Here is a 19,321-nt window from a genome sequence, read left to right on the forward strand (position 1 = left end):
TTTGGGTGACAGAGCAAGACTCTGTCTTAAAAATAAATATGACAGCTAACAGAGATAGAGTTACAAATTTTCTAAAAATTTACCTTCAAACCACAAAACAGTTTCTTTTACACTAAGATATTATAAGATAAAGATGTTGAAATTAAGACAATTTCCATGAATATCACCTAGACAGAATCAATTGTTGGCCACCAGCCAAGAAGAAAAATATACAAATCATAAACAAAATAGTGGTAATGTTTATACTAGCAAACAATTAGATGATTATATTGACAAAGGAAGTAGAGCTGATTCATAATTGACTTTTGCCTCACACTGTATTAAGATGTACTGAGTTGACAATTGTCATACAAAATTATAGCATATAAATTAAAACTAAAAACAGTAAACTGATATAATCTGGCCTGCCCTAAAAAAAGAAACAGATACAAAATTGCAAACAAAGTTAAAATTAACATTAACCCCCAAAATTCTGATTTGAATACTGCAATTCAAAACCATAATAAATAGGTAGAAACTAGAAACACAACTGATGTGAGGCAGCCTACTCTGAAAAATACAGAAATATAAAATACAAAACATAATGAAGACCAACTTTTACCCATAAAATCCTCAATAAACAGAGAAAAAATTCTAGATAACTACAATTTTCAACTCTGACTGTGCATCCATGAAAAGCATTAATTTTGAATTGTTTCATACAGTTAGGGCAACAAAATTTCAAAGAAAACACATTATAATTATTCATAAAGAGCTTTGATGAGAAAGTTTTAGAAAATAAGCATTTAAGTAATACTAAAGAAACTTCAAAATTATGCTACTGATACATTGATATGTTGCTGCTTTGTTTTCCCGTTTTTTTTTTTTTTTTTTTTGAGATAGAGTTTTACTCTAGTTTCCCAGGCTGGAGGGCAATGATCTCGGCTCACCACAACCTCCACCTCCCAGGTTCAAGCTACTGTCCTGCCTCAGCCTCCTGAGCAGCTGGAATTACAGACATATGCCACCACACTCAGCTAATTTTGTATTTTTAGTAGAGATGGGGTTTCTCCATGTTGGTCAGGCTGCTTGTCTCAAACTTCTAACCTCAGGTGATCCGCCTGGCTGGGCCTCCCAAAGTGCTGGGATTACAGGTATAAGCCACCATGCCCAGCCCATTGCTGCTTTTCTTACAAAATGATAAGGCTGTAATCTAGCCTTTAGAAGAATAGTCTTACATTTCTAAATATAATAATTATATATATTTTAAATACTTTACAAAGAAATGATATATAAAATAAAATTGGGAATAAGTTGTGCTCTTATTCAGCTGAAAGTTGAGGAAACTGGAAGAAAATGCTAGTAATAACATTGTGCCTAAAGTCGATGAAACATACAAGACAAATATTTTAATAAGTTACATAATTATATACAATATATATTTGAGAATGTTTTATTGTTTTATTTATGTATTTATATTTTGAGGCAGAGTCTCACTGCTGCCCAGGCTGGTGTGCAATGGAAGGATCTTGGCTCATTGCAAACTCCACTTACCAGTTTCAAGTGATTCTCTTTCCTCAACCTCCCAAGTAACTACGATTACAGGTGCATGCCACCACACCTGGCTGATTTTTGTATTTTTAGTAGAGTTGGGGTTTCACTATGTTGGCCAGGCTGGTCTCAAACTCTTGGCCTCATGATTTGCCCACCTCTGCCTCCCAAAATGCTGGGATTATAGGCGTGAGCCACCATGCCAGGCCTTGAGCATGCTATTGTAGAGCTGAAACTAAGATTACAGACAAATTACAGACATATGACAATTCAGAAAGTGAAAACACAGTGATAATAATCTTCATGTTAAAGAAGACAGAATCACAAAATAATAAGTGAGAAATAAGATAATAATTGGAAATTCAATGTATGTAGAGCAATGTTCTAATTTCCCCAATGGGAAAAGTTTTTGTAAGGAATCCATAAAATGAATACATACAATAAACCATCTTACATTACAGTAGATATTATTGGCATGTACAGTTTAAATTTTTAAGATTAGTTCCTGATAAGAAAAAAGAATTCTCCATAAAATAATTTTCTTATATTTGACAAGATACTTTTGTACATAAAGGTTTTCCATCAATTTTTTGGTAGAATTATGTTTTAAACCTTCATAGGATGTGAAATTATAAAGCAGAAAACATGTGTCGTCTCTCTCTGGTGTTCCTGGAATTTCTTTTTTATCGTATAATCCCATTTATATGAAATATCCAGAATATGCAAATCCATAGAGACAGAAAGCAGACTAGTAATTGCAAAGGGATGAGGAGGAAAGAATAGAGTGTGACTGCTAAAGCATATAGGATTTTCCTTTATCATCACTGCCTCCCCACAGTGGTGACAGTCATAACCTTATTAGTAAGCTAAAAACCAATGGATTATATATTTCATTTATGTTTGTTTGTAGAGTCTAAGGTCTCACTATGTTGCCTAGGCTGTTCTTGAATTCCTGCCTCAAGCAATTCTCCACCTCAGCCTCCCCAGCTACTGGGATTACAGGCATAAACCACCATATCCAGTTCTGAATATACACGTCAAAATTGTAAATTTTATTGCATGATATGTATATCTCAGCTAAAAAAAAAAGAAAACAGGGAGTTCTGTACTGATATGATATAATCTCCAAATATATTAAGTAAAAAAAGAGAGATACAGAATAGTGTGTGCAATGTACTACTATATTCTTAAAAAAATTATACACACATATATATATACACTATCCAGGCATAAAACCTCTCAAAAGACATACGGGGAACCAGTAACATTATTTCCTAAAGCGAAGAATCCTGGAGTGCCTGTGGATATTGTGGTCTGGAAGGGAGACCTAACTTTTCAATATGCTCTTTTGTACCTTTTAAATTTTGTATAGAGTACGACACTTCCCTAATTTTCTAATTTATAGAAAGAAAAAAGGAATACTCTGATGCTTTCTCTTTAGTCTTTAGTTTTATTTTAAGAGATCATCTGCATTTTTTCTGTAATAAACTTAAAACATATCCACCCATTTTGTCAGATTTATTTATTCCTTAGCGATTTGTTGTAAAAGTAGTTTTTGTCTCAATCCTTAATAATACTATATTCATTATATTTCAGGTGTTTCGGTTTCTCATGGAGGAAAAGAAACACAGGCATAAACCTCTATACTATCCACCTGCTAGTCCTGCACATGATTTGAATAAAGTGTTACTGATACTTGAACAATTTGTATGATGTCGGCAGAGTAATATCAACAAGAATCATTATAAAGTAGCTGGCCTTATAAGTCAAGAGTTATGATATTTGATCCACTGTTAATCCATTTCTAGATCTGATCTAGATTATTTTCTTAATTATTTATTTATTTATTTTTATTTCTTTTGAGATGGAGTCTCACTCAGTTGCCCAGGCTGGAATGCAATTGTGCGATCTCAGCTCACTGCAAGCTACACATCCCAGGTTCACGCCATTCTCCTGCTTCAGCCTCCTGAGAAGCCAGGTCTACAGGCACCCACCACCATGCCCCGGCTAATTTTTTTTTTTTTTTTTGTATTTTCACTAGAGATGGAGTTACACCGTATTAGCCAGGATAGTCTTGATCTCTTGACCTCGTGATCCACACACCTTGGCCTCCCAAAGTGCCAGGATTACAGGCGTTATCTACTGCACCCAGCCAATCTCACCTACATTATTTTCTGGATCTTCTGGTATATTGCAGGGCAACTGATGCATGATTTCTTCCTTGTGGGATGTTGTGGCTTCTTCATAAAGAACCTGAATAATCTCACACTGAATATTGTCTGTTAGAGTCTTCTCATTATAACCCCTTGTTTCAAGTCTTTCATACAATACATTGGTATCTGTCCTCAGCACAAAAACTACATGAAACCAGCATTTAAGGAAGAAATCAAAACCGTGGTAATCAACAATAACTCCACCTTCTCTCATTTGGTTATCTAACTCATCAAGTACTCTGTCTTCATCTAAAATGGGACAATCATACTCTTCATCATAGCCATCAAACAATTGCTCTTCTCAAGATAAATCACCCACATTAATGTATTTCAGTCCCGATATTGATGCAAGTTCTGTGCCTAGTAAGGTTCTTCCAACCCCTGGGGTACTGGTGAGCAGGATGCTGAGAAGCAATGATGGCTTGCTGTGATGGCACCGAGTGCCTTGTTCACATGTCCTTTGCACTACTGTTCTTGGAATTTCTAAAACAAATCCCGATGCCTCTCAATACCTCCACAACTCCCTTCACACATTTTTGACTTGAGAAACCACATATTTATTTAAAAATTGCATAACATAGAGGTCTCCAGAAATGTGTGCATATTTCCCCAGTTCCCAAAACTAATGAAATCTAGTCAGATCATGTAGATTCTTACAGATTCTGGGAGGACTTTGGTTTTCAGTGTGAATGCACTGGAAGATTCTGGGAGGGAGAAAGGAAGCCGTAGAATATTGAAGAGCATAGTAAGCATGGGACAGGGACATGTTTCTCTGTGACAGCAAGAAAAATAAAATTAGGCTTTTCTAAAACAATTTCCATTAGAACAGAGATGACAAAACCATATTTAAACTCTTGCTTTCTCTGTGACCTTTGGACCTCTCCTATGGGTTACCTGCTCATTTATTTTTACCTTGCTTTGTATATGGCTGTTGCCTCCTCTCTTTTCACACTGCAGGAATTTTTTCTTTGCTACAGAATATCCACCAGAGTTTTTTTTTTTTTTTCCCCACAATAGTAATTGGGCTCACCAGAATATGCCCAACTCCCAGCGTCTTCCTCAGGAAAGAATTAAAGCTGTAGTGTATGTGTTGAAATGTTTTTCCTTTCAAGAGATTGCCTAATGAATAGACATGGAGTGCTGAAGGACATGATGGAGTCATACAGATAACAGTTGTGTCTGATGAGGAGAAAGGAAATTGCAGCACTAGAGAAGCTGCAATACCACAGACAGTCAACTGGGGAAGAAAATAGGTAATCAATCTAAAAACAATGAAACAAATTATATTTAACTGAGAAATACACCCAGATTCAGAGAAGAAATACCTGAGAATGCATCTGTGAAGCCCCCAGAATCTATAGCCTGGATGACTGCTGTTAATATCCCCCTTTACTAAGGCAGTTTATTTATTTATTTATTTATTTATTTATTTATTTTTGAGAAAGAATTTTGCTGTGTAGCCCAGGCTGGAGTGCAGTGGAGCAATCTCAGCTCACTGCAACCTCCGTCACATGGGTTCAAGCGATTCTCTTGTCTCAGTCTCCTTAATGGCTGGGATGAGAGGTGCACACCACAATACTCAGCTAATTTTTTTGTATTTTCAGTAGAGACGGGTTTTGCTATGTTAGCCAGCCTGGTCTCAAAATCCTGGCCTCGAGTATCTTCATGTCTTGGTCCCCCAAAGTGCTGGGATAACAGGCCTGAGCTACTGTGCCCAGCCATGGCAGGCTTTAAATGCTAGATTTGATGGACATTGTATAATTTTCCAGATCTTATGAAAAAATTACAAGTCATACGAAGAATTTGGGAAATACACTTCATTGGAAGAAACAAAATAAATATCCAGAAATTGACTCTTAAGAAATGAAGATTTTTGCATATGTGATAAAGAATTGAAAACAATTAAAAGTTCTCAGTGAACAAAAATAAAACAAAAATAAACAATTGAATAACATTTAAAAATAATAAATGACCAAAATGTGATATCAACAAAGATATGAAACCTTTTTCTAAAAACACAACAGAAATTGTGGCATTGAAGGATCCAATAACTGGCATTTACAAATTCACTACAGAGACACAACAGCAAAAAATGGATCAAAAAAAGATTCAGAAAATTAAACATATATTATTCACAAATATTTAGGCCTGGAAACTAGTTTTTGAAAAAAATGGAAAAAAATGAGTGTGAAATATGAGACTTACTGGACAACATCAAGTAGACCAATATATTCAGAGAAAGAGTCTTATAAAAAGAATATAGGAAGAAAATGACATAAATGTTATTTGGAAGGAAAAGAGGAGATTCTGAGAACCGTACACGTTTCTGTGATGAAACAAAAATAATAGTAACCAAGAATAATTGATCTGGAAAACACTGTACTTCAAAAATTAGAAAAAATAAAATGTTTTTAAGTTTAAAATAAAAAATCTAATGTTGCTTACTACTAAAATAACCCTAGAAAAAATGCATATGATAGTCAATTATGTTGAAACATTAAATGATGCTGGACAGCATCATAAAACCATATGAAAATATAAAGCTCTCTATTAAATATAAGTATATACACTGATACAAAATTTCCTATTGTAATAATAATGGTGTATTAAATTCTTAAATCTCTGTGAAAATACACACAATATATAGTGACATAATTTGTAACATTAGTAAGAGAGTGGGGAAAGTAAAAATGAATATATTTTGTATGCTGTTAACTTGAATTTGAAGGCAAAAGCTGTTTGCCCTGGGGACCTTAGCACTGAGCGAGGGATGAGGTAAACTTGCCATTTTGTCTCCCTTAGTTTTTCCATCTCCCCCTACTCTGCATAGGGATTTTTCTTGGTCTGGAGGAATAGTCAGTGTGGACAGGCTCTATTCTGCACACACAGACAGGTGTAGGTAGGCATGGCATCTATAGAGGGGGCCTGGGATTCTAAAAAGAATTAAATATTCAAAAAGTGGAAACCTGAGAATTTTGGGAAAGATTCTCCGGGCTTTGGGCTGGGGAAATGGTAAGTCCTTGCTTCCAGCCATGCGGTTTCTCATCAGAGTTGTTGGGACCATCTTCCTGCAGGTGTCCCTTAGGGAGACATTGCAGGAGATTTAGCCGGTGCTGATGGTCCATGAAAAAACATGTCACTGCACTTGCTTCTCACTGCACCTGGACAGAAACACGCCAAACCACTTCCCAGGGCTGCAAAACAGTGAGGAGATGCAGGAGGTCTCAGGGCTGTGTATGAGGGAAGGCTGGATTGGAAGTTGGGTAGACTGCCTAGAGGAGGGACCCCAAAAGAAGGGCCAGGCAGGACTTCCCCAATCCTTGGATGTCTTGTGTCACAGATAAGCATATGAATGTAGGATTGGAGCACACGCCTGCTTCTCAGCCTGTCACACCAACACCTTATAACTTCATAGCCCACAAGTTAAAGAGCGGAGTTGTGATTCTAAAAAAATCAGGCAGTATCAAGCCAGCCTTCATATCAGCCCAATCAAATTCTATAAAGATAAATGATGTCTTGAGGAAAAAAGAAATACAAAAAACTTAAAAAGATCCACAGTATTTGAGTGGGGAAATCTGCCCAGTACAGCACCAACTGCTGTGGTGAGATTCACCTGGTTGTAAAGCAAAATCTCTCATGTACTCATGTTCCCTGGGGAAAAGCCACTCATGTTCCCAGGGTCTACCTGCTTGCTAAGAGGAAGTGTGGAAAAGATTTGTAGCTCAATAGTGCCCGTAGTTGATCACAGAACCTTTCCTCTTTCCCAAAACAGCCACCATTAAAATTCAGTGAAACACAAACTGGAAGATAGTCCTGAAGTTAGAGGCCCTGGGGAGTCCTCAGCACACCCCTGCATTAGGGCTGCCCAAAAAGGCAGCTCTAAATGCTCCATCTACCCAAGACACTAGTGAATAAAAAGCAGTTAGCCTGGTCAGCTCTTCAAGACCCACATGTGATTCAGAGGCATTTGTCAGAAGATTCTTTGTAAGAAAGGATCTCTGCCCACTAGCAGACAGGAGTGTGTGTCTGTGTGAGTGTGTGTGTGTGTTGAAATTAGAACCCCACCTAATGTGTTCATTATGGAATTTGAAATGGAAGCCTAAAGTTGAAAATTGAAATCACCCACGAGAGCATCTTGCAAACTATTTTCTGTGCTAGATGCGATGTTTTAGGGTACAGGGCCCTGGTAACATCCTACTTCCCTCTCCTTGAAAGAACTACACACACTATTCAAGGCCTGCTTCCACTTGAGCCACTCCCAAGAGCAGCTTAAGAGCCTGGGCCCATCTGCCAACTTTAGCAGTGCTGACTAAAGCTGCTTGTTTTTCCCGAGTATCTTCTCCAATGACCTGAGAGGTGGGGGAGACATTGGGGCCAGGATTGAAAAGAGGGATGGGGAGCATGGAGGCCAGGGGCTGAGGACCAGGTTTTCCCACCTGGAGGGGTCTGGCCTAGAGGCACTCAAACCAGGGTCAAAATTAGGTGGAGAGATCTGGTCTTGGGTGGCCCTGTGCTGACTACCAGCCTTGAGTCCCTCAAACAGTAGGAAGTGAAAGAATGGCTTGCAGATGAGCCTCACTGACAGTGTGCCCCCTGCGTACATCTTGCCAGGGACCCAGGAGGGACCATGGTGTCTCCAGAGCCAAGACTGGAAGGTGGAACTCCCAAAGGGAGCAAAGAAGAGGGTCCTAAGTGAAATGAAGACCTTATTTCTGCTTGACCATTCTTGAAGCGTTTTCAGTGCCTAAAAGTAATTAGCATGAGCATCTGGAAACCACTTCCTGGAAACTGCAAGATGCAAAGGGATTTCATGTACCTCTTTGTAATTACAGATTAGGACAAGAAGTGCCCCATCACTGCATCCGCATGGGGCTTTTACTGGATCCAGTAAGTCTCTGCCAGCTCCCCACAAACTCCTGGGATGTCATTTTTTCTGGGTCTGTGGACAGACATCCAGGGCACTTGCTCAGTGCCCACTTCCTCCTTGTAGGCCTACAGCCTATTGCTCAACCCCAAGCCCACTAGCCCTTGCTTCCTAAGCCATTCGCCACTGAAGCTGCTCAAGTACCACAGCCTGAACTTCACAAAACACTTTGTCATGCCAAGAAAGAAAAGGTAAGGCTGCCGGGCATGGTGTCTCATGCCTGTAATCCCAAAACTTTGGAAGGCCAATGTGGGCAGATCACAAGGTCAGGAGCTTAATATCAGCCTGGCCAATACTGTGAAACTCCACCTCTACTAAGAATGCAAAAATTAGCTGGGCGTGGTGATGCATGCCTGTAGTCCCAGCTGCTCAGAGGCTGAGGCAGAAGAATTCCTTGAATCCGGTGGGTGAAGGTTGCAGTGAGCTGAAATCATGTTGATTCACTCCAATTTGGGTGACAGAGTGAGATTTCTTTGCAAAAAATAATATAGAATAGAATAGAATAGAATAGAATAGAATAGAATAGAATAGAATAGAATAGAATAGAATAGATGAAATAAAATAGAATAAAATATAAAATAAAATAAAATGTAATGTCACTGTTTCATCTCCCCCTGACCTGATGTTCCAGGGGCTTATTGGATGAACCAGCCAGCCAAAACTCCAGAGTTTCCACCCAAACAATCTGCCCCCACTGCTTGAGTTCCCTCTAGGGAGCTGTCAGTATGACAGGGGGCATCCACGGGAGTGGTGGCAATTTGCTTCTATCTGACCTCAGGGCAGATTATCAGGGCAAGAAGATCCTAGAGCAGATGGAAGTCTCAGAAAAGTAGCCTATGGCAGTGTTCTGGGCCCAGTGGGCTCTGTGTCTCCCTCTCCCCTGATTGTCACGAGTTCCAGAACCACACACTCACCCAGATCACTGCTCCATTGCACGTGTGCAGCTGGATGGCTCCCTAGGCAGAGGCTGCCATGGACTGTGTGCACACAGAGAATGCCTACACCTTGAGGCTGTACTATGAGGAGAACATTCCTGAACAGGGTCATGCAGACTGATCCTGCCCTCAGTGGGAACCCCCTTCCTCCTGTGTACTAGAAAGAATTCTGTGCACTTTCCTGGAGGCTCCATGCTGGGTCTTTTCATTTGGAAATTTGAGGTTGTCCATAGGGAGGTAACAAAAGAGACTTCTCCTCCATTTGGAAAAAAAAAAAAAAAAAGAAGAAAGAAGGAAAAGGGAGACTTCTCAGAGCACATTGTGGGGCACAGGCTGAGCCTTTGCCTCCCTCCCTGGTCCCTCTATGGTCCCAGGACTGAAAGAAGGAGCTGCAGACAATGAGGGAACCGCTCTGCAAGAACTGGCCTGAGTGGCTGCTTCAAAAAAGAACCACAGTCAAAGTGCCTACAGACCCTAGTGACTGACTGGCAGCCTCAGGCCCACCTACCATCTGCAGGCAGGTTTTCTTGCTGGCAGAATGTAACCAAGGAAAGCAGGAATAAGTCCAGCCCTCTCAGTCACCCCAAAGGCTGTCTGGGGTTCCTTGCAAGGCCTTCTAGCTTTCTGCTTCTTGGAAGACCACCCAAGCATCTCTTTCTGGCCTTGGAGACTTTGATTCCCTGGAAGGAGAAGGCCCTACTTTTCACTAGGCTAAGCGGCCAGATCCATCCAGCTCTCCCCTTTCAGTAGCAACCAATGGGCTCTCACCTGGGCACACACTGCCCAACCTTGGCCCTTCTAAGGCAGGAGCTCATTTGTCTTACAGGTTCAGCTTACTAGGGCTTAAAAGTTATCAGTGCTGTTATTAAGATTGAGAAATTAGGGGGAAAGAGTTGCCTTGAAAAATTTCCCCTAATCTTATCTTGGAGATCATCAGCACCAGTGACAGCATAGGCAGGGCTGCTGAGGATGCTGGGGGAGAGTGCCCAGCCTGTCCAGCAAGCTGGTCCTTGCCAGAGGTGGCTCATGACCCAACCCCTGAGAGAAGCAGACAGACATCCCAGTAAAGAGCTGGGGTGTATAGATCAGGGCAGCCCAGGCACACTGATGGTGGCTTGGCACTACCTCCCATTAAGGGGTGTCACCACAGCTGACTCTTGGAGCCAGGGGGTGATTTTCAAGGTGTGCAAGGCAGTCAGCTCCATCAGCTATACAGCTTTCAGCACTCAATTCACCTTGGACATCTCACCAGAAAGCAGTGGGGACTGGCCAATGGAGAAGCTTTGCAAAGTGGGACAGAGCATCATGGGGTGGGGGATCTGGGGCCTGCCTGCTCATCTGAGCATTCTTCCTGAGGGTGTGCTTTGCAACCAAACAGTGACTGTTTTCATGTTGTCTATTTATTTATGGGCTTAAAATATCCTAATATTTCATTTATAGTAGTTTCAGGCTTGTATTTCTGTATTTGTAAAAATTTTATTAGAAGAAAGGTCACTTCAGACAACAATATTTTAGAAGATCTTAAGGTGGCATAGACTTTCATGTCACAATAGCTACTGTTGACCTCTTTTTGCTACCTTTGTACAAAGTATACACAGAAAGTGCAGCCAGAGGAGATGAGGCCAAGTGTCTAGAGCAGAACTGCCTGGGCTTGCTTGCTTGTCTGCCATCATGTGGACTCTGGCTGTGAGGTGGTGCCCACCCTGGATCTACACACCCCACCCCCTCTCCTGAGAAACCAACACAAGGCAGTGCTAATTAACAGGTGAGTGATGGGCATCAGGCAGCCCAATACCATCTGGGAAGATTTGAACATCATCTAGGCTGGGGCTGTGGGGAGCAGGAGCTGTGGCTCTCTTCACTTGTTATGGCACCACCCACAGATGCATCTGCCCTGTGCTGTTTCTCCAGGAATCAACTGACCATGGTCCTGAGCCTGTCATGCCATGCCTGCTACCTCACACTGCCTGTGTTTGGAAAAAACATCCTGAGATGGTACTGCTGGATGTGAGCACTGGCAAGAGGACAGCACCTTTGTCTTGGGGGATTAGGAGCTGACCAGATAGCTCCCGACTGCCTCTAGAACAAGTGGGGGCTGGTTCTGCAATTAATGACATCTCCCAAAAGATGTGTTGGCAATGGCTCAAGGAATATTTGATGCAGAGGTCTAAATGAAGACACATGAATGGAGTGTGTGGATATCAGTTAGCAGCTGGGAAATAGGTGCCTCCAAGGTCTCATCCTCTAACAACTGTGGAACATGCCCAAGCCATGAGTGTATACACCTAGAGTGAATATATCTGGCTGTTGCTTTTGCTGCCACTATCCCCAAGCTCAATCTCGCTTAAAATCTGGATTTTAAATAGAAAAGATAAGAGGCTTTTTTGTGTCCTGGAATAGGAAGCCAGAGATCTGTGTAGGGGTGGCACTGGGTGCACATTAGTTTTGTGACAGGATGAGGGTTGCAGTGTTTTTTTTAATCATGATAGGCCTGGTCTGGTTGTAACTCTGAGTGATGGGGAGGAAGTCAGCAGTGGTGGTCATGTAGATATCTACGTGCCCAACCCTGGCCTGCCTGCTCTCAGACATATATAGAGGCACCACCACAGGCCCTGACTTGTCTCCTTACTCCTTGTATATCAGATGGGAATACCCAGAAGCTACAGTCTGAATGTATTATTCTCCCATTTTGACCTGAGCCACATAACACACACTGGGGGTGGGTGGGTGAAGGGCCCAGGGGAAAGCAGGGCTGGATCATGGATCCTGGTGGAAATTTAGAGATACAGGAGTGGTTGTCACCTCTCTGTGGAGCCCAGCTCCCTACCTGATCCTTGCCACACAGCCCCATCTACAGAGAGCAGCTCTGGTAAGTTTGGGGATCCCTAAGGCCCGAGGCTGCTCCCTGTCACCCCTGTCTGTGCTCCTTACCTTTCATGCTGTCAGAGCCCAACATGAAGTGAGAGGTTGATGCCCTGTGAGCCTGAAGGAGTCGTGTCTGACTGGGGCTTCTGTCTGGGGTTTTGCATAGAGTTATCTATGAATATGGTCTGTCCAGATACCTTATTTCAAAGGAAGTGAGCATGAACTAGCAAGTGCAGCAACCCCACACTTGATAAATAAGTTTTTCTTGTCTTTAAACCATCACATTTTCATTTCACATTGGAATAAGGGAAGTGAAACCTGCTGCAGCAGCCTTACCCGTGTGTTCTGTAACCCAGACTCATTTGGTTGTGAGGGCTGTTGTCAGAAATGTTATGAAAGAAGAATATGTATAAATTTAATCAAATGTAAAATTATGCTTATAATGTCATTTATGTGGGAGATAAGAGGGTGGAGTAACAGGCACTTAGTTGGAGTTTACCCAACTGTTGCTTTCCAGGCTCATGAGTGTGGCTCTGGTGAACCTCACCTGACATTGGGGACAGAAGAGAAAAGGCCAGCATGAAGGCTAGGTGGGGGACAGGTGCCAGGCTGTGGGGCTAGGCCCTGGGCATGCTGAGCCTGTTAGGTCACTGGACATCTAACTGCCCAGGAACTGGCCCTTGACACATGAGTTGAGGTAAGAGGATTGGGCAGCACTCTTCAGGAGTCACACTGCTGGGAGAATGGAGGAGAATCTACAACTGGCCATACTAGGGTAGGTTTTAGAGTGATCTGGACACTCTTGGAGAGCTAATGAGTTGAGAGGAAGGCAGTCCCTCAGGTGCATCTGATGACTGGAGCCTATGGTTGTCGGAGGGGAGGGGGTGTCTGTGGGGGTGGCATGACCCTATGAGAGGAAGAGTTTACAGCTTTTACAGCTGGTCGCTCTTGCTCAGCAATCCCTCCTCAGAGTAAGCATGTTATCAGCCACGTGTATAGCTGAATGTGTTTTGAAGTGTTTAGAGAGTGCTCTATCTCTTAGAAATTCCTTTCCCCTGGCCTTGTCCAGTGAACACAGTTCACACAGCTAACACCTGTTCTTGAGATGTCTTCACCATGCAAAGCTGAGAATGGATTGGGTTTAGTTACCATTCTGCCTTCTCCTCACCTGAGAGGCCTATTTTCTTTGGTTGATTCCTTAACTGTATTACTGTCGGTCACCTTTTGAAAACTCCAATGACAAGTGGCTGTTGTTTCATTAAAAAAAAAAAAGAAGGCTATGAATGTGAAACCCTCCTCTTCTACTCTCTTTCTCTTAGGTGAAAGATTTTCTTTTTTAAAAAAGGGTACATAGTGGTATCCCAGCAGGTGGAGTGTGAGAACTGACTTGTGCTAGGCTATGGTGTCATTGTGGATGGGCACTTCTTCAAGATGGAAAACCAAGTCTCACTGAGTTGCAAGAGCCATACTAGCCCTTCTCCACATCCCCCACTGTGGGCTTTCACTTATCTCTCATGCTTGAATTTTTTAACATACATATTTTTATATATGTATACACACACATACATACACATACAGGTCTCACTCTGTCACCCAGGCTGCAGTGCAGTGGCTGAATCATGGGACACTGTAGCCTCAAACTCTTCAGCTCAAGTGATGCTTCCACCTCAGGCTCTCAAGTAGCTAGGACTGCAGGCAAGCAATGCTACACCCAGACAATTTGTAAATCTTTTTCTTGAGACTGAGCCTACTTATGTTGCCCAAACTGGACTTGAACTTCCAGGATCAAGCAATCATCCCACATTCAACTCCCAAAGTTTTTAGATTGCAGCTGTGAGCTACCAAACTCAGCCAAAAATATATTTTTTAAAGAACCGTTACAACCAAATTATAAGTTATGATTGCACCACTGCTCTCAAGCCTGGGCAGCAGAGCAAGACCTTATATCCAAAAACAAAGCAAAATGAAACAAAAAAAAATACTTACAACCAAATTAAACTTTGAAGATTATATCATCTGTGTCCAGCCCTGCCCTTCAAGCTATCAGAGTTAAATATAATGATTATTGAGAAAACAGTTAGATAGTATTAAGAAATTTCTGTATATTCTCCAGGTGAGACTGAGGTATTCTAAATGTGGCCCAAATATTTTCTCACCACTACCTTCAGAATCTAAACTAGCAAGTCAAATCTGGTCACCTGCAGAGGACAATTGGTCGTTTTCAAGTAGAAAGAGAATTACCCCCATTAATAAGAGTAATAGAGTGATTCTCAAAAACAGAAGTCAAATTGAGATGCAGCACAGTCAGGGCACAACTACCGTGGCATAACCTCCTCACACAGAATGATTGAGGAGCCTTTCTTAGATTAGCAAATTTGGGCAATATAATTCTCACTTATTCATTCCCGGCCCTTGCTTCCCACCTGATTCCCAATGGCCACCTCACGATGTGGTCAGCAGTGGAGTGCAGTGTGGTAAGAGAGGGGCTCAGGGATGGGACGGGGGTCTTTACTGCATTATCAAAATGCTTAAAAAGTTGTGAAAAAGGTGTCCAAATGTTCTTCTTCCTACCTTTAAATAGCTGTTAAGATGCGTTATGCAACAGATTCTGGAGGGGAAAGAACAAGTGCATTTCAAGTCTCAGCTCACTTCTTAATTAGCTGTGATACTCTGGGCATGTGACTCCAACTATTTGAGCCTGTTTGCCTGTTCACCCAAGACAATCCTAAGCAAAAATAACAAAGCTTGTGTCATCATGCTACCCAACTTCAAACTATATTACAAAGCTATAACAGCCAATACAATATGGTACTAGTACAAATCAGATATATAGACCAATGGAACAGAACAGACACCTCAGAAATAACACCATGCATCTACAACCATCTGATCTTTAATAATCCTGACCAAAACAAACAAAGGGGGATAAAAATTCCTGTTTAACAAATGGTCCTGAAAAAACGGGCTAGGCATATGCAATAAACAGAAACTGGACCCCTTTCTTACATCTTATAAAAACATTAACTCAAGATGGATTAAAGTTTTTTGTTTTGTGGGTTTTTTTGGGATAGAGTCTCACTTTTTTGTCCAGGCTGGAGTACAGTGGATTGATCTCGGCTCAATGCAACCTCCATTTTCAAATAGAAAAGGAAATATCTTTCTAGCAATTCTCCTGCCTCAATCTCCTAAGTAGCTGAGATTACAGGTGCCCACCCCTACATCTAGATAATTTTTGTTATTTTTAGTAGAAACAGAGTTGCACCATGTTGACCAGGCTGGTTTTGAACTCCTGACCTTGTGATTTGCTTGCCTCAGACTCCTAAAGTGCTCAGATTACAAGGGTGAACCACTGCACCTGGTTGGATTAAACTCTTAAATGTAAAAACCCAAACCATAAAAACCCTAGAAGAAAACCTAGGCAATACCATTCAGTACACAGGCACTGACAAAGACTTCATGACTAAAACACTGAAAGCAATTGTAACAAAGAAAAATTGACAAATTAGATCCAATTAAACTAAAGAGCTTCTGTACTACAAAAGAAGCTGTCATCAGTGTGAACAGGCAGCCTACAGAATGGGAGAAAATTTTTGCAGTCTATCTATCTGACAAAGGTTGAATATCCAGAATCTAGAAGGAACATAAACAAATTCACAAGAAAAAAACAAACAAACAATACCAGGAGAAAGTGGGCAAGGGATATTAACAGACTCTTCTCAAAAGAAGACATTTGGCTGGGTAAGGTATCTCGGGCCTGTAATCCCAGCACTCTGGGAAGCTGAGGCAGGAGGATCATGAGACCAGCCTGGCAAACTTGGGGAAACCTCGTCTGTACTAGAAATACAAAATTAGCTGGGCGTTTGGGTGGGCCCCTGTAATCCCAGCTTCTCAGGAGGCTGAGGCAGGAGAACCAGTTGAAGCTGGGAAGCAGACATTGCAGTGAGCTGAGATCCCACCACTGCACTGCAGCCTGGGTAACAGAGCAACACTTCGTCTAAATAAATAAATAAATAAATAAATAAATAAATAATAAAAACGATATTTACGTGACCAAAAAGCCTAAACCTTATTTTCACTGGTCATTAGAGAAATTCAAATCAAAACCACAATGAGATACAATCTCCCACCAGTTAGAATGGCAATTATTTAAGTCAGGAACCAGCAGATGCTGGTGAGGCTGTGGAGAAATAGATATGATTTTACACTGTTGGTGGGAGTGTAAATTAGTTCAACCATTGTGGAACACAGTGTGACAATTTCTCAAAGAAACAGAAATATCATTTGACCCAGCAATCCCATTACTGGGTATATACCCAAAGCATTATAAATCGTTCTACTATAAAGACACATGCACACGTATGTTTATTGCAGGATTGTTTACAATAGCAAAGAATTGGAACCAACCCAAATGCCCATCAATGATAGACTGGAGAAAGAAAATTAGGCACATATACACTATAGAATATTCTGTAGCCATAAAAAGATGAGTTCATGTCCTTTGCTGGGTCATATTTGAAACTGGAAATCATCGTCCTTAGCAAACTAACACAGGAATAGGAAATCCAACACCACATGTTCTCATTCATAAGTAGAAGTTGAACAGTGAAAACACATGGACACAAGGAGGGAAACATCACACACTGGGGCCTGTCTGAGAATGGTCAAGAAAAGGGACAGCATTAGGAGAAACAGCTAAAACATGTGGGGCTTAAAACATAGATGGCGGATTGATAGGTGCAGTAGAGGGGCACGGTGGCTCATGCCTGCAATCCCAGCACTTTCTGAGGTGGAGGTGGGTGGACCACCTGAAGTCAAGAGTTTGAGATAGGTGCAGCAAACTACTATGGCACATGTAAACTTATGGAACAAACCTGCACGTTTTGCACATGTATCCCAGATTTTAATTAAAAAAAAAAAAAGCACTAAGGCTGATGGGGAGGGTGGTAGGGGCAATCGTGGGGGTAGGGGCGGGAGTGGGTGTGCCCTGGAACTTTATCCGTCAGTGTAGGTGGCGTGGGAACCGCCCAATCAGGCACGCAGTTGGAGAGGAAGGGATGGCGTGGCTTCCGGCGTTTGGCAGGAACTTTTTCTCTCCCTTGCACGGGAACTTGGGAACCATCTCTCCTCTTCCGCCTTCTCCACGTTGGGAGCTCCAGGAGACTTCCTCACAATTTCTGTTAATAGCTCACAGTCTCTGTGACGCATAGCTAAGATACCAGGACATCCTGCAAGCTGTGAAATGGTGAGTACGGGGGTTCGGCATCCCAAGAGAAGAGATCAGGCTGTGAAACTGGCAGGACCTGCTCCTCCACAGTCATCTCCTGTGTAACACGGTGAAACCCCATCTCTATACATGTATGGATATATTCCCTGACCCTTAATTATATTCCATTAATGTGTATATATTGATCTCTTTTCTACAACTTGGCAGAATTTGATTATTAGTGTTAACAGTTTTATTATTACTTAGGATTTTAATTATATATGTAAAATTATAACATCTATGTGTAGAAATAAGCTTATTTATTTTCCAATTGGAATGTTTCTTATCTTGTATTGCTCAATTATTCTCACCTGATTTGTATTGCAATTTTGATCAGAAGTAATGAACGCAGCTATCCTTGTTTGTTCCTGATCTTAAGGAGAAAGCTTTTAGTCTTTCACCATTGCATGTAATGGTAGTTTTGAGGTTTTTTAGGTACTTTTTTATGTTAAGGAAGTTTTAGTCTATATCTAGTTTACTAGATGCTCTTATAAAAACCTTTTTCATTATGTCAAATTTTTTCTCCATCAATTGAGATGATAATTTTTTTTTCCCTAAAAATCATTCTACTGAGTTGGTATATTGCATTGACTAACTGCAATTGTTAGAGTGAGAAAAATTGGTTTACGTCTTTTAATGTTTAAAACAAATAATCAGTGAAGCCATCTGATTCTCGACTTTTCTTGTTAGTATGATTTTGATAATTTATGCAGTCTTTTGCTAGTTACAGTTTGTATTAGACTTATTCAGGGAAATAGAAGGAATAGAACAAATATCTACCTCTTTGTGAATATCTATGTCTGTGTTAATATATGGGACAGAGCCCTTTTGGGTTGTCATGGCGGTATCTTCTGCACAGGATGCCTTTCTCAGCAATCTCTGGGCTGGTTTAGAGAACCCTCTGTTCTTCCACTCACCTCATTTCAGTGCTGGCCCTTGTTGGCAACAGCAAGCTTCTGCCCTGCACCAGAGGAAACAGAGTGTGACCGGATTAAAGCCTTTTTGTCAATCTCCTGTGTGGAGCTCTGCAAAGACAGTAACTGGCAGCCAGATTTGGAAGACTCAGAGCTATTTCTGGCCATCAGTGATACTCCTTATACCCCATGAAACTTTCTGCTCCCCAGATGAGGCATAGACTTATGTCTGCACAGACTTTCAGCCTTGGAAGTCACCAGATAACAGCTCCAGGGCACAGAACAATCAATTCATGTGGATGAGTACCACAGCTGCCTTTGCCTTCCTCCTTTGCCAGCCATGACCTGGTTTGTAAACGTGAGCTATCAGTATTCTAACAACCCAACAATCTGCTCCTCCTCAGAATGGGACAGCCTCATATGACATTCCCCTACACACAAAATTTAACATTAAATAGTTATCCTTTTGTATTTGGCTTGTTTTACGTAGTATAATGTCTTCTAGTTTCATCCATATAGTAGCATGTATCAGCATTGCAATTTTTTTTTTTTTTTTTTTTTTGAGATGGGATCTCTTTTTTCACCGAGACTGGAGTGCACAACAATGCAATCATGACTCACTGCTGCCTCAATCTCCCCAGCCTCAAGCGATCCTTCTGACTCACATGGACCTCCCC

At 41.4% G+C, this 19,321-nt stretch overlaps 1 pseudogene; it reads right to left on the reverse strand.

The window, feature by feature from the left end:
- Positions 1-3,296: 3,296 nt before the first annotated feature.
- Positions 3,297-17,785, reverse strand: LOC129053264 (adenylate kinase isoenzyme 6-like; annotated as a pseudogene).
- Positions 17,786-19,321: the final 1,536 nt, after the last annotated feature.

The sequence above is a fragment of the Pongo abelii genome, chromosome Y (assembly GCF_028885655.2).
Source record: "Pongo abelii isolate AG06213 chromosome Y, NHGRI_mPonAbe1-v2.0_pri, whole genome shotgun sequence".
Lineage (NCBI taxonomy): Eukaryota > Metazoa > Chordata > Mammalia > Primates > Hominidae > Pongo > Pongo abelii.